Source organism: Peromyscus maniculatus, chromosome 9, assembly GCF_049852395.1.
Source record: "Peromyscus maniculatus bairdii isolate BWxNUB_F1_BW_parent chromosome 9, HU_Pman_BW_mat_3.1, whole genome shotgun sequence".
NCBI lineage: Eukaryota > Metazoa > Chordata > Mammalia > Rodentia > Cricetidae > Peromyscus > Peromyscus maniculatus.
The window spans coordinates 79471062-79484840 of NC_134860.1; the positions used below are offsets into that span (position 1 = coordinate 79471062).

A 13779-nucleotide genomic window follows, 5' to 3' on the forward strand; every position below is an offset into this window, starting at 1 on the left:
GAGTTATATTTCATGGCTACGTCCCCTCTTCCATTCTGGGATTTGTCTGGCTTCAGCTTATGCAGCTCTTGTGCATGCTGTAACAATCTTTCTGAGTTTGTATGTGCATCTGCCCTCTTGTGTCTGGAGAACTCTGTTTTCTTGAAGTCATCCATCACCCCTAGATCTTACAATCCTTAACCTGGTTTTCCATAGAGTTTAGTGGATTTATTCCAAATGAAAAGAAAAACTAAAAATAAAGATCTAAATTTACTTGGAAATACATAATCATCTTTGTTTAAAAGGAGCTGTTTCCATAAATATAGAAGAGTAATGATAAGAAAACCTTAAATTGGAGGTTTATGACTTAAAAAATTGGAATTCTAGTGAGTGAAATCTGTCTAAACCTATCATGATGTAAAAAGTTGCTATTTGAAAATCAACAACTCCTTTGAAGATACAATAAAAACAACTATGTTGAGCTGTTTTAAATAACAATCTTAGGAATGCATAGTGCATAGAAGACTTATTTTCTATGATCCCCAAACAAGATTTGATATTCTTATTCACAGAATGCTGGCATGGGTTCTGTGCTGTGGGACGGTCTGTATGTCAAATTGCTCTGATTGGTCAATAAATAAAACACTGGTTGGCCAGTGGCCAGGCAGGAAGTAGGTGGGACAAGGAGAGAGGAGAATTCTGGGAAGCGGAAGGCTGAGGCGGAGAGACACTTGCAGCCGCCGCCATGACCAGCAGCATGTGAAGATGCCGGTAAGCCACCAGCCACGTGGCAAGGTATAGATTTATGGAAATGGATTAATTTAAGCTATAAGCACAGTTAGCAAGAAGCCTGCCACAGCCATACAGTTTGTAAGCTATATAAGTCTCTGTGTTTACTTGGTTGGGTCTGGGCGGCTGTGGGACTGGCGGGTGACAAAGATTTGTCCTGACTGTGGGCAAGGAGGAAAACTCTAGCTACAAATGGCGCCCAACGTGTTGGCAAGAGTTTCTACCTAAAACCTGAGAAAAGATTCTAAAATGGAGCTAAAAACAGCTTCCTAATTGTCTCTCTCAAAGGAGCGGCAGCCTGCCGGTTTGAGCTACTGGCGGGTTCCTAGCGTGCGAGCTTGATCTGCAGTATGGCGGGAATGAGGCCTCTGCAAGTGGCACATTAAGCTGCATGGTGGATTTAACCTTTGCTAGTACAAAACAAAAAGAGGTTTCTGGGCTACACACTGCTTGGATAAAAGCATAGACCCAGGATGGCTCCCAGAGCTGGCGGAAAAGGTACCATCGCCATGTTGGGAAGCTGAAGTGGGCGGAGCCAGCAGCCGCAACGCCGTTTCAGGCTTAAAAGGCTGCAGTTTAAGCAATAGGCTCAAGGTAATATAAAAAATAAGCCATGTAAAGATGGCTACCACACAGAGAATCTGGATTATGTTCTCTTTGATATTTGTAACTGAAGAAAAACATTTGATTGCAAAAGCTGTTGAGTTATGCCAAAATGTGTATTTTAAAGGTACCTTGACTTCAAAATTTGGCTATAAGGATATGTTGCTTTGGAAAAGAGGCTCTGGTTTTGTTTCCACAGAAAGCCAGAGGCTATGGATTTGTTCCAGATTAAGATACATCAGGTTTGACCAGCCAAGACCACCTGAAAGATCTCTGATGACACCATGACCCAGATGATTCAACATCCAGAATCGTTTCAAGGCAACTGGCTCAGACAATACGGTCTCACGGACTACTCCATGATCCTAAAATTTTCTTTGTGTCCCCATAAGATACAGCGCCCCCCTCCAGCAGGAAGTAGTAAGAGAAGCTACGCCCAAATTCCCAAATATACCAAGCTGACTTTGGAGATGTGTAAAAGTTAAAACCTTCCTTTTAAAAAAAAGAAAGGGGAAGTGCTGTGGGACGGTCTGTATGTCAAATTGCTCTGATTGGTCAATAAATAAAACACTGGTTGGCCAGTGGCCAGGCAGGAAGTAGGTGGGACAAGGAGAGAGGAGAATTCTGGGAAGCGGAAGGCTGAGGCGGAGAGACACTGCAGCCGCCGCCATGACCAGCAGCATGTGAAGATGCCGGTAAGCCACCAGCCACGTGGCAAGGTATAGATTTATGGAAATGGATTAATTTAAGCTATAAGCACAGTTAGCAAGAAGCCTGCCACAGCCATACAGTTTGTAAGCTATATAAGTCTCTGTGTTTACTTGGTTGGGTCTGGGCGGCTGTGGGACTGGCGGGTGACAAAGATTTGTCCTGACTGTGGGCAAGGAGGAAAACTCTAGCTACAGTTCTGTGACAGTTACTACTTATTGACATCTTGAATGCCTTTAAAAGCCCCACGTAGATGCACTTTCTGATGTATTTATTGGGATGTTTCCAGAAAATTTCAACAGAGGAGGGAAGATTCACCCTGAATTTAGGTGCCACTATCCCATGGGATGGAGCCCAGGACTGTATAAGAAGGAGAAAGACAGAAGAGTTCCAGCTCTCCTCTTTCTACCCCAGGATTCCGGGAACATTAGGACCAGATGTCCCACAGTGACTTCATCATGATAGACTATGCTTTCTAACTGTGAGCTAAAATACAATTTTCCTTCCTTCAGTTCTTCGTGTCAGCATTTTGTCACTTCAATGATGAAAATGACTACTATAAGCTCTGTGGAACTCGCAGAAAGAAAGGTTTGAGATCTGATTTTTCCATGCTATGTCATCCGGTCTAAATGCCAAAAGAATGGTGCTAAGCCATTTGCACAGTGACATGGAAAGGAACCCAGAATTAATAGTTAGCCATTGTGATTGCTTCATTTGTTTAAGAATATAATTATATTAGATTATCGATAAGGAAAGTGAAACTCATATTAAGGCATATTAGGTTGATACTGTTATATGAATACTGAAAACATTTCCCACACTGTTTTTAAACACCTAATATTTGTCCACAGTTTTAAAGGATTTTAATCATGAAAACATTTTTTCAGTCATTTAAAGTTACAGGAGATTGTTATTCTGTATTAAACTCCTGTCCTGGGCCCCAGCACATTAGATTCAAAATCAAACTGTTATCTGTCACATTTAACACCCAGGTAAATGTGCTCTGACTTCAACTGAAATCAAAACTATAGACACAGCAGCCCGATTTCCCAAATAGGCCATTTTACTTGATAATTTTTCCTTTTAACATAATTCTTGCATGAAAGATCTAATGTAACTTTATGTTAGCCAGGCTTATTTTATTGTTTGAGAGAATCTCACAGGATTGCTCAGGCTGGCCAGGAATTTGCTATTCTCCTGCCTTCGGAAGGTTGGCATCATACAACTGATCAACCATGTCCAGCTCGGATATTTTTCTATTCTGCCTTGGTTTTCTATCTGACAAGGAAGTTATTTCTAAATGTCCTGTCTTCTTTTTGGGTGTTGTTATTACTTTCTGCTGTAGTGGGTAGCTGTTCCAGCTTTGCTTTGGAAGTACCACCCCTGTTGAGGCTCCTGGTAACTGTCACACCTACCTATGCCCTGAGGCAGGGCTGATCCAGGAGCCCTTAAGAGCTGATATCTTGGTTCCTGGTAATACTGGATGTTGGATGGTAGACCGAGCAGAGTTCTCTGGAGAACACTGCTGGACTGCACTTCATCTCTCCTGGACCCTGTAATCTATCCCTTTACTTGTTGCAAGTTACCCCCCAAAATAAACCTCCCTTTTAACTATGTGGAGTTGCCTTAATAAATCCCCCAATATTCTGCTGTTCCTTTTTGTCATAAAACTGAACTCCTCAGCATCACTTATTGTAGCACTGACCCTTTTTAATATTGCCAGATTTTAATCTATTAAGATTTTAACTGAATTGTACTGTTTGTCCTCCAAGAGATTCTATACATGAACTCTGTATAAATAAATAGTTAGACATCCTCTTGTGTAGCCTTGTGGTGACCACTGTGCTCTGAGGTATAAGATCATGTCCATTCCTCTGTTTTGAACTTTGTCTCTGCAACAGTTCATGGGAAAGACAAACTCATCACTCACTCACAACATGCCTACTGAAAAGCTTGGAAGTATCATTTTCTGCATTCTAGTAGGTGGATGCCTCACCTGTCACACACGACTGAAAGGCATCAGTTTCCATCAGAGGATCTTGACAACAAGGAAGGAATGATTCACCTGAAGGAAGCAGAGTGCAGAGCTTTTCAAAAGTGATCTCTAAAGACTGATTATTTCTTGTCCTTGACATCCTGCCAAGGGCTAGATACAGTGAACATTTGGATGTAACTGGGCCTACAAATCATAAGTTGCCTAGAGCCCCCGTTGGCCTGTAAGAGGATAGCATGCTTAACTTTTGTTCAGTTTTTATTACAAGTTGTAAACTTTTGACTGCTCTGATATGCCTTGTCACTGATGTGCCAAGATTGGATTGTGACAGGATGTCCCACCTGATTGAAATCAGGAATGTTCTATTAGATCTTTTGGAAAATAATGAAAAAGCATCTATTGTAGGATCCCAGATAGCAGGATATATTTCTTAATCATGTTATTGAAAAAACACAGAGACTTATTTTAAGTGCATTTTGATAGCAATAAATGGGATTTTCCAGACCTGAAGGAATTATTATGTAGTCACATATAATAAAAGTACCCAAACCATCATGTCATAAGTTAAAATTTTGCTTTTCAGAAGAAAGGGCTCACTTTGCTGGTGAAAACATGTCTGTTCAGTACTCACTGCTATCTGAGACTTGGCTGCTGTTTTTATGCTGTTTTTACAGCTGCTACTGTAAATGGTTTCTTTAGTACACAAGAGAAATCACAACAGACTTGTTATCAAATGCAAGATAACCCTGCTTTTGTTATTCTAACATTCAGAGTGCTCACTTGATGATATTTGAAAGTCCTTTATGACTGCTTCATGAGATACAGTTTTGAACAATAGACTCTCTCTCCATAAGAACATTATCAATGATAAACTGGCTTACCCTGCAGAGATCAGATTGGGGATCAAACTGTTTCTTTCTTCTCAAAAGAAATTTTATACTCATCAAAGGTAGCATGCAGAAAGATAAGAGTCTTATTTTAGCCAGAGAGAATTCTAATCAAAGCAACTGAGTTCTGACACAATGGGGAGCTCTAGAGCCTGCTTCATGCCGATTGTGTCCTCTCTCAGGACAGTGTCCATTAGCAGATTAAAAGATGTAGTCTATATCTCCTCCACAAACTTGAGATTTTTGAAGAAGTAAACAACCATGTTGTCTGCTCCACTGTAGAGGAAGTTTCCTGCAGTATCCCGCTGGCATAAGAAATGAAAGATCGCATTCCAAGCTTATAAGGCATCTTCTCAATGCAAGCAGGAAACTCCGTGGATATAAAATAAAATTGTTTTCAAAACTCCTCAATTTCCTATGGTTTCTCAGTCCTGTGTGAGAAACCAAGAGCGAGTCCAGGGTCAAGTATAATTATCAACAATTCATGACATTGAGGTAAACTATCCGTCCTCCATCTAGTCAAAAAGGGGGAGGCTTGACTGCTTCCCCAAATGCTGTGTCCTTCAGAATCATCTGAGTAGAGTACATGAAACTCCAAAGCACGCACAGCCCCACAAATCCCCCACCAGGTGGTGAGTACTTGAGCTTCCATTGGTAATACAATAGACAAATTCAAGGAAAAAAGTCCCACTGCAAATGCCCCCAGCTTCAAGTCAATAAAATGTATGGCCATGGGTCATGGATTTTATAAACGTTTTTATAATTTATCATAAAAGATTGATGTGATCCCAATGTTCTTCAGTCTCTTCTTTTCAACATCTCTTGGTTGGTCAAAAGAATATAACAAATACAAGTGATCTTCACTCACAAGTTCACCAGCATTGTTTCTGGTATGTCTGCTTTTACTATCTCAAATGCCCCTTCTTTGTTAATGCATGTGTTTTTGTATATGGTTTTGTTTGCAGCTGCAGGTACCTGTATGTTTGCATGTTCAAGTGTGTGACATACAGTGCTGAAAGTGCACGTGTGTATCCTGTGAGTTTGGAGGACAGAGAACAATCTCAGATATTCTTGTTCAGACACTATCCACCCTGGGTTTTTGAGCTAGTGATTCTCACTCGACATCTGCTGTAGTTTAATTTTTTACTGTGCTGTGACAAACCACCCTGACTAAAGGTCACTTAGGTGAGAAGGTGGTTACCTTAGCACACAAATGTAGACTACAAATTCAGGGAAATTATCCTGGCAGGCACTTGAGACAGCCAGTCACATCACATCTGCAGTTAAGAGAAAAGAGAGCACAAATGTATGGCTGTTTTGTGATCAGTTAGGTTCCTTGACTGTTATATGGCCCCCAAGCCCAAAGAATGGTTCTGCCCACAGTGACCTGGCTCTTTTCACCTATATTGACTCAACTAAGAAAAGATCCCTCACAGACCTGCCTCAGGCCAACACCTGATATAAACAATTGCTCATTGATAGTCTCTTCCTAGGTAATTCTAGGATGTGTCAAGTCAAAAATTCGAACTAATCATTAACCAAGAAAGCATTTTTTTTTCAATAAGGCTTCTGGAGATCAAACTCTGGGAATCACTTTACCAATTGAAGTGTGTCCCTGACCCATCAAGACTTGCATTTGAAAATCTTTTGTTTCCTGGGTTTCAGCGACTGCTCATTAATTATTTTATTTGTAAGAATGAGCACCTGGACCAAAGTAGTTTGACTTTCAAAGTCAACCCTCACCAAGACACATGCATATAGTGTTAAAGAAAATAGCATTGTCTACACTAGAAAAGGGAGGCTTTATCTAGGAAATATCCCAGGAGGTACATGAGTATAAGATTGTATTCTATTTTCAACTTAACAAGTAGGGATTTATAGATCAAGAGTGGAGAAGAGTAGTAGAATCTAGTCAGTTACCCAAGGAACTTAAGGCAGGGATATTCTTATAATCTGATGCAACACAATTCTAATTAAAAGAAAGGCAGGGTCATGAGATATTCTTCACAGGACATGTAAGAACTTGCTCACATTTCATATACCTTAAGGGTGGTCAGACACCAAAAGAGGGATACTCTCTACATCACTTAGTAACATTCTGGCTACAGCAGTGCAGACCCAGTAAGGCCAAAGGTAAGGCCTCCTTGATAAGAGGCCTTAGAGGAAACAGAAGAAAGCTTGGATTTTTGTCATTTTTAAATGAATTTTTTTCGTTGTGCATATCATTTATTTTCTAGGTATATTGAATTAAACCAAACCCACCATAAACTTCAGATGATTTCAGGGACATTTCATAAAACTCTGGTGTATTTTAGAGAAAGCTATAACTGTTCATCTAAATTATAAATTTCATAGTTGAGCTACTTGAGAATTTGTAGTTGAAAGATGGACCAAGTCAACGTTGTAGTGTGGGTTCTAGACTTAGCATTATAGACTCGGCAAGATTCCATATATTCTGTCTCTTTTCCTTAATTTTATCGTGAAGATTATTGGCAAAAGAAGATATGTAAAATTGTAAGAACAATAATATCTCACTGTATAAGTCACTAATAGCTGTACAGAAGAAAATTATTTTAAAAATTCCATTTGATTTGGAAAAATAACAGACTACAAAGTTTCTAGATTTGAAGAGAACACTTTCAAATTCTAGTGCTTGGATTCTGATGTATCAAAGCACCCTTCTTGTCAACTTACTTTTAAATTTGTCACTGTGATGCCTCTCAAATGATACTTTTTTTCAAAGGTATACTATGCCTGTACTTACTTTAGGTTTGGTGAGGGTGAGGAAATTGGATATCAGAATTAACAAAAAACAACAAAGAATGCAAACCTGGCTTGGATATAATGATGTGTGCAAATTTACAACCATTTGTAGACAAATAAAGAAAAACAGATGGAATAAATCCTTATGCTAAAGCTACCCACTGCCACACATATATATGTGTAGCCCCCCCCTCTCTCTCTCTGTGTGTGTGTGTGTGTGTGTGTGTGTGTGTGTGTGTGTGTGTGTGTGTGTGTGTAATTTAGATTTTCCATGGAATTGAATTTCCATGTTTCCTTAGGGAGGTAGTTTACTGTACAGTACTGATATTTCATTCAGAGATTCTCATCTATTTCATTCAAAAAGGTTTGTCTAGACTTAGCTTATTTTTCTTATCTTCAATTTTTATTTGGAGTATCTTTTCCTATTACTATCTAGTGCAAAATCCCTTCTTGTGAATTGGCAATCAGTTTTTTAAAAGCTGCAGTATCATGCAAGTACAAAATGAGAATCACATTGAATAAATATATATCTATAGTGAGTGACTTGTGCTGAATACTTTTTTAATTTTATCAAAATACACTAAATAACTACTGTCATATTTTATGCATATTTACTCAATATTTTTAATCAATATTAGAGTATTGTTATTAAAAATTATTTGACAAAAACCAAGGGCTCTTTAAACTTTTGTTTTCTTTTCAATCACAGGGTTTTGTGATAATTCAGTGGAATGAGGCAATATGAAAGTTCACTATCCTGACTGGTTTTATTGTCAGCTTGACACAAGCTAGCTGCTAGAGTCAACTGAGAACTGGTAAAATGAGATGAGACTGTAGACAAGCCTGTAGGCGAATTTATTAATGAATGAATGTTGTAGGGAGCCTATCCCATTGTAGATGGTATCATTCTTAGGCCGTTGGTCTGTGGTGCTAGAAGAAAACAGACTGAACAAATCATGATGAGAAAATCAGAAATTCAGCATTCTTCTACAGCCCTGCAACAGCCCCTTCCTCCAGAGTCCTGCCCTGTTTGAGTTCCTGCCCTAAGTGCTTTGGATGGTAAACTCTTACATGGAAGTTTAAGCCAATTGAACCCTTTCCTCTCCAATTATTTTTTCATGGTGTTCTATCATAGAAATAGTTTCCTTAAGTAAGATATTCATGTAATTATATAAATCATACCAGGATATATGATTTTTGTCTTTATTGTTTACTTATTTATTTGTTTGTTTGTTTGTGTTTGTGACAGGGTCTGACTACATCGTCCTGGCTGCCCTGGGACTTTCTATGTAGATGAGGCTCACCTTGAACACACCTGCCTTCCAGGTGCTGGGATTAAAGGCAAGGATCATATTCTCTGACATCCTTCAACTGTTTTAAATTCTTGTTTTCCTTTATTGTGCTATTCCAGCTCATCTTGCCACCTCTGGTTAAAGTTAATGTTTATTCTCCTCTATTGGGAACCACCATTTAACATCTTTTCTTCCCTGGAATTTCTATGAATAAATGAAAATCAGAATACTTATCTGTTTATAGGTCTCTCTTACATACTGCTCATTCATTGAAGAAGCAAGGCTTGTCCTTCTTTTGCACTTATTAATATTATCTGTTAACTTGACAACTCAAGAAGTGCCTACATTAAAGATTGCTTCAGGGAGTGTCTATGGGTGTTTCTGGACCAGCAATTGAATCAGCAGCCTAGAGAAAAAAAGAGTCTTCTCTAACAGAAGTAGGCATCACCTGACACATTTAGTATCTGGACAAAAGAAAAAGATTTATGAGATTTTTACTACTGCTGAAGCTTTGGACTAATTTTATGAATATGTTATGTGTAATTAATGCACACAGTACATATTTATATATTGATGAATTTAAATTACCATGTACACACTCATGTATGAGTAGCATTTTATGTATGTTGTATTATAATTCATATATACATATAAAACTTCCCTTCAAATAATTCCTTACAGTATATTTCAATTTAATTCATGTACTTTCTAAAACAATGTACATTATTACTGTATAATATGTTTCTAGGGTATTTTAAGAGCTCTTCTAATCTTTTGATCATTCCTGCTTTCAACATTTTAAATTCTATCTTTAAAATGAAGGATGATCCCCCTGAGTCTACGAGGAAAGCTGAGTTTCTGAAATTGAAAGAGTGTGTATGATTTCTATCAAGAACACTGTGAATGTGAATCTCACAGGCATGAGGAAGATTAACTGGGAACGCAGTGTGGGGCGAAGGCATCTGAGAAGCAGGAAGAGCTGATACTTGACCTTTTTGGGTTCTTGGGGGGATTGAAGTTAAAGAAACTCCAGGTGGTCTTCAGAATCACTTGACATTTTCTGTAAGTGATGGACCAAACCAGAAAAAGTCAGTTAAAATAAAGTTTCACTCCACCAGTTTATTGAAAATATTTATCTAATATACCTTTTTGGCTCAATAATTCATAAAGCTAAAGGGCCTTCTGATATCTCATCACACCAACTAACATGGCACTCATATTTCTCAAAGTTCACCCTAGTGTCCTTTGCTTCATATTACTGTTCTTTCAGAACTTTCTTGATGCCAAAGTCTTAATGATTATATCTGTGTTGATAATCTAAATCTATGTCATCAGCCACAATATTTTTCATAATATACGTGTGTGTGTGTGTGTGTGTGTGTGTGTGTGTGTGTGTGTGTGTGTGTGTGTGGTCTTGGTGGAGAAGGTATATCACTGGAGGTGACCTTTGACAGTGTTTTGCGTAGCACCGGCTGAACTTGAACTCTTGAGTCTCCTGCCTCCATCTCTGAAATAATGAGCTATCAAATGTGTACCATGATGTCCAGCTCAAGGCTGTATTTTAACGGTCTGTTTCTTTAAACGTCTCTTCCATATATCTATTTTGGTATTGTATGGGTACCCAAACTCTCTGTGTGTGTCTTCTTTTTTTGTAATATTTTTTAGAGAAACTCTCATTATGTACCTCAGCTGGACTTGAAATCAGTGTGTAGCCCAGGTTGATCACCAGCTCATGATCGTCTCACTTCAGCTTCACGAGCTCTAGGCTTTCAGGGTATAAACAATGAGTGACTTAGGTTCCTCTAATATAATTATGTTATGTTCTGCCAGCATAATTAATATCTATTATTTAATGGGCTTGATATATTTCTGTGTGACTAAGAAAAATAATCTTTTATCAGTCCACAAATTTCTCTAAGAAAACAAATTAAAAACAACAGGTACAACTTACAATAGAAGCTGAAAAGTCTTCCTTAATATATAGTGGCAGTAAACAGCAAACTTTCCTTATGTCTAATTTGTATCATACAGTAAGCCCTATATAAAACTATTTATTATATCCAATATAATACATTCAATAGACTTCCTCTACACCTGTTGTCAGCTAACAGTAAACCATAGATCAGATCTCCAGTGAGTTCTCTTTTTTTTTTTAACTTTAAACAAAATTTTATTACACAAAAGTTGTCACATAATTGGATACTTCTCTACTTTGTACACAATTATTCTTACTCTCCACAGAAAGGCTGCTTCTGAACTTCTCATCTGGTGACACAGAGCTACAATCCTGACTGTAACAGAATAGTAGAAATGCCTCAGTGATTTAAGTTGAAAGCAGGACACTGGTATATAGCTCTTGCACCCAGTATCAGGAATGTACAAATGTCTTTATTCAAAAATACAAAATAAATTATCTGTAGGCATGGACAATGACAGCAGAAAAACCATTATAGATCATCAATGGAAACCAGTAACTGATGGTCAGAGTGATCAGCCAGCCTTCTCTCTCTTCAGTCACTTTCTTCAGGTGACTTCTCTGAAGTTAGCGGTGAGGAACCTGCCTTGAGCTTCCTACCACAGTTCATTGATTAGGGCAAAGCACTATTCTAGCAGTTAGAACATACCACCTCCCATACCCCCTCCCATTCCACCCATGGTGCCCATTCCAGGGTCCTTCTCTTCCTTAGGAATTTCGGTCACTACAGCTTCTGCTGTAGTTAGCAAGGAGGCCACCCCAGCAGTATCCAGTAAAGCAGTTCTCACAACCTTTGTTGGATCAATGATTCCCTTTTCCACCATGTTAACAAAATCCCCGAGCATAGCATCATAACCAACTTCTGAGGAACTCTGCATAATTTTCTCAACTATGAAAGATCCTTCAACACCTGCATTCTTGGCAATAGTCATTGCAGGAATTTTGAGTGCTCTTTTAATAATTTCTATACCTATTTTCTGATCGTCATTAGAAGGCTTCAAGGAATCCACGGCTGGGATGCACCGAAGCAGAGCGCAGCCTCCTCCTAGAACAATGCCTTCTTCAACAGCTGCTCTTGCAGCATTGAGAGCATCTGTAACTCTGTCTTTCTTCTCATTCACTTCAACATCACTCGTTCCTCCAACCTTCAACACAGCTACTCCATCGGAGAGCTTAGCCAGCCGTTCGTTCAGCTTCTCCTTTTCATATTCAGTGGTCGTGATGTCCAGCTGCTCCGTGATTTCTTGAATGCGTTTCTCAATTTGAGCCTTGTCACCTTTTCCTTTCAAAAGCATGGCGTCATCTTTGGTGACAATGACCTCTCCAACTTTTCCTAAGTCATGAGCTTGGACATCTTCAAGGTTTAGATTCAGCCCCTCTTCTCCAAATACCGCGCCACTAGTGGCGATAGCCATGTCCTTCAACTGGTTCTTCCTGTTGTCCCCAAACCCTGGAGCTTTGACTGACACAACCTGGAGACCAACTTTGAGCCTGTTCAAAAACAGTGTGCTTAGGGCTTCTCCATCCACATCTTCAGCAATTATGACCAAGGGCTTCCGATGAGCATTAGCAATTTCCAGAGCAGGTCCAATGGACTGGACACTAGAAATCTTCTTTTCACTCAACAGAACATGGGCATCTTGGAATTCACATTTTTGACCTTTTGATGTGTTAATAAAATATGGGGAAATATATCCTCTGTCAAACTTCATGCCTTCAATAATCTCCAATTCATCATTCAGTGTTTTCCCATCCTTCACTGTGATGACGCCCTTTCTTCCAACTTTTTTCGTTGCATCAGAAATGATGTTTCCAATGCCATTTGCAGAAATTGTAGCAACCTGAGCAATTTCTTCAGGGGTTGTCACAGGTTTAGACTGCTTTTTAGTTCAGCAATCACAGCATCAACAGCCAACATGACATGTCTCCGGATTTCTACCGGATTGGCCCCTTTGCTGATCTTCTCAAAGCCCTCCTTGGCAATAGACCTCGCCAGTACAGTAGCAGTGGTGGTGCCGTCCCCGGCCTCCTCGTTTGTGTTATTGGCCACATCTTGGACAAGTTTAGCTCCGATATTTTTGTATTCGTCCTTCAAGTCAATTAACTTTGCGGCAGTGACCCCATCCTTTGTTACTTTGGGACTTCCCCAACTCTGTTCAATAATCACTGTTCTTCCCTTTGGCCCCATTGTAACAGCTACAGCATCGGCTAGAAGGTGGCTACACCTTGAAGCATTAAGGCTCCAGCATCCGCACCAAATTTTACATCTTTGGCATAGGCCCAAGTGAGATGAGGAGCCAGTGCCCGAGACACTGGTCTCATCTGGCGAAGGACTGTGGGTAGTCGAAGCATTTCTGTGGGGCGGCGGCGGCGGCGGTGGCGGGAGCGCACGAGGGGAAGCAGGCCATAGGCGGCGAGTGAGGGACCGAGCGCAGGGCGCACACCGCAATCCAGTGAGCTCTCTTGACAACTAAATAATATATATGTCTAATTTTTTTCTTAGCTCAGAGGATGATGTAATGATAATGAACCTCTGCTGTCGCCATGAACACCCAACAGGCCTTTGCTGCTTCCTAACTCTGAAACAAACTCTGAAAGTGATGAAGGTACACTTGACCGCTGTGGTAGCTTCTCTTTGCCTGCATTAATCCATTCAGGTTCCTACAGCCGAAGACCACACCCAGAATGGTTTATATGCATTAGAAGTCTATTTCTCACAACGATGAATGTTTAAAAGTTGCTGGAAAGGTTCGGGGGATTTGTTATCTGGTGAAGGCTAACGTTCAAGTT

At 39.6% G+C, this 13779-nt stretch overlaps 1 pseudogene; it reads right to left on the reverse strand.

The window, feature by feature from the left end:
• Positions 1-11152: 11152 nt before the first annotated feature.
• Positions 11153-13388, reverse strand: LOC102925409 (60 kDa heat shock protein, mitochondrial pseudogene; annotated as a pseudogene).
• Between the last annotated feature and the right edge of the window lie 391 nt (positions 13389-13779).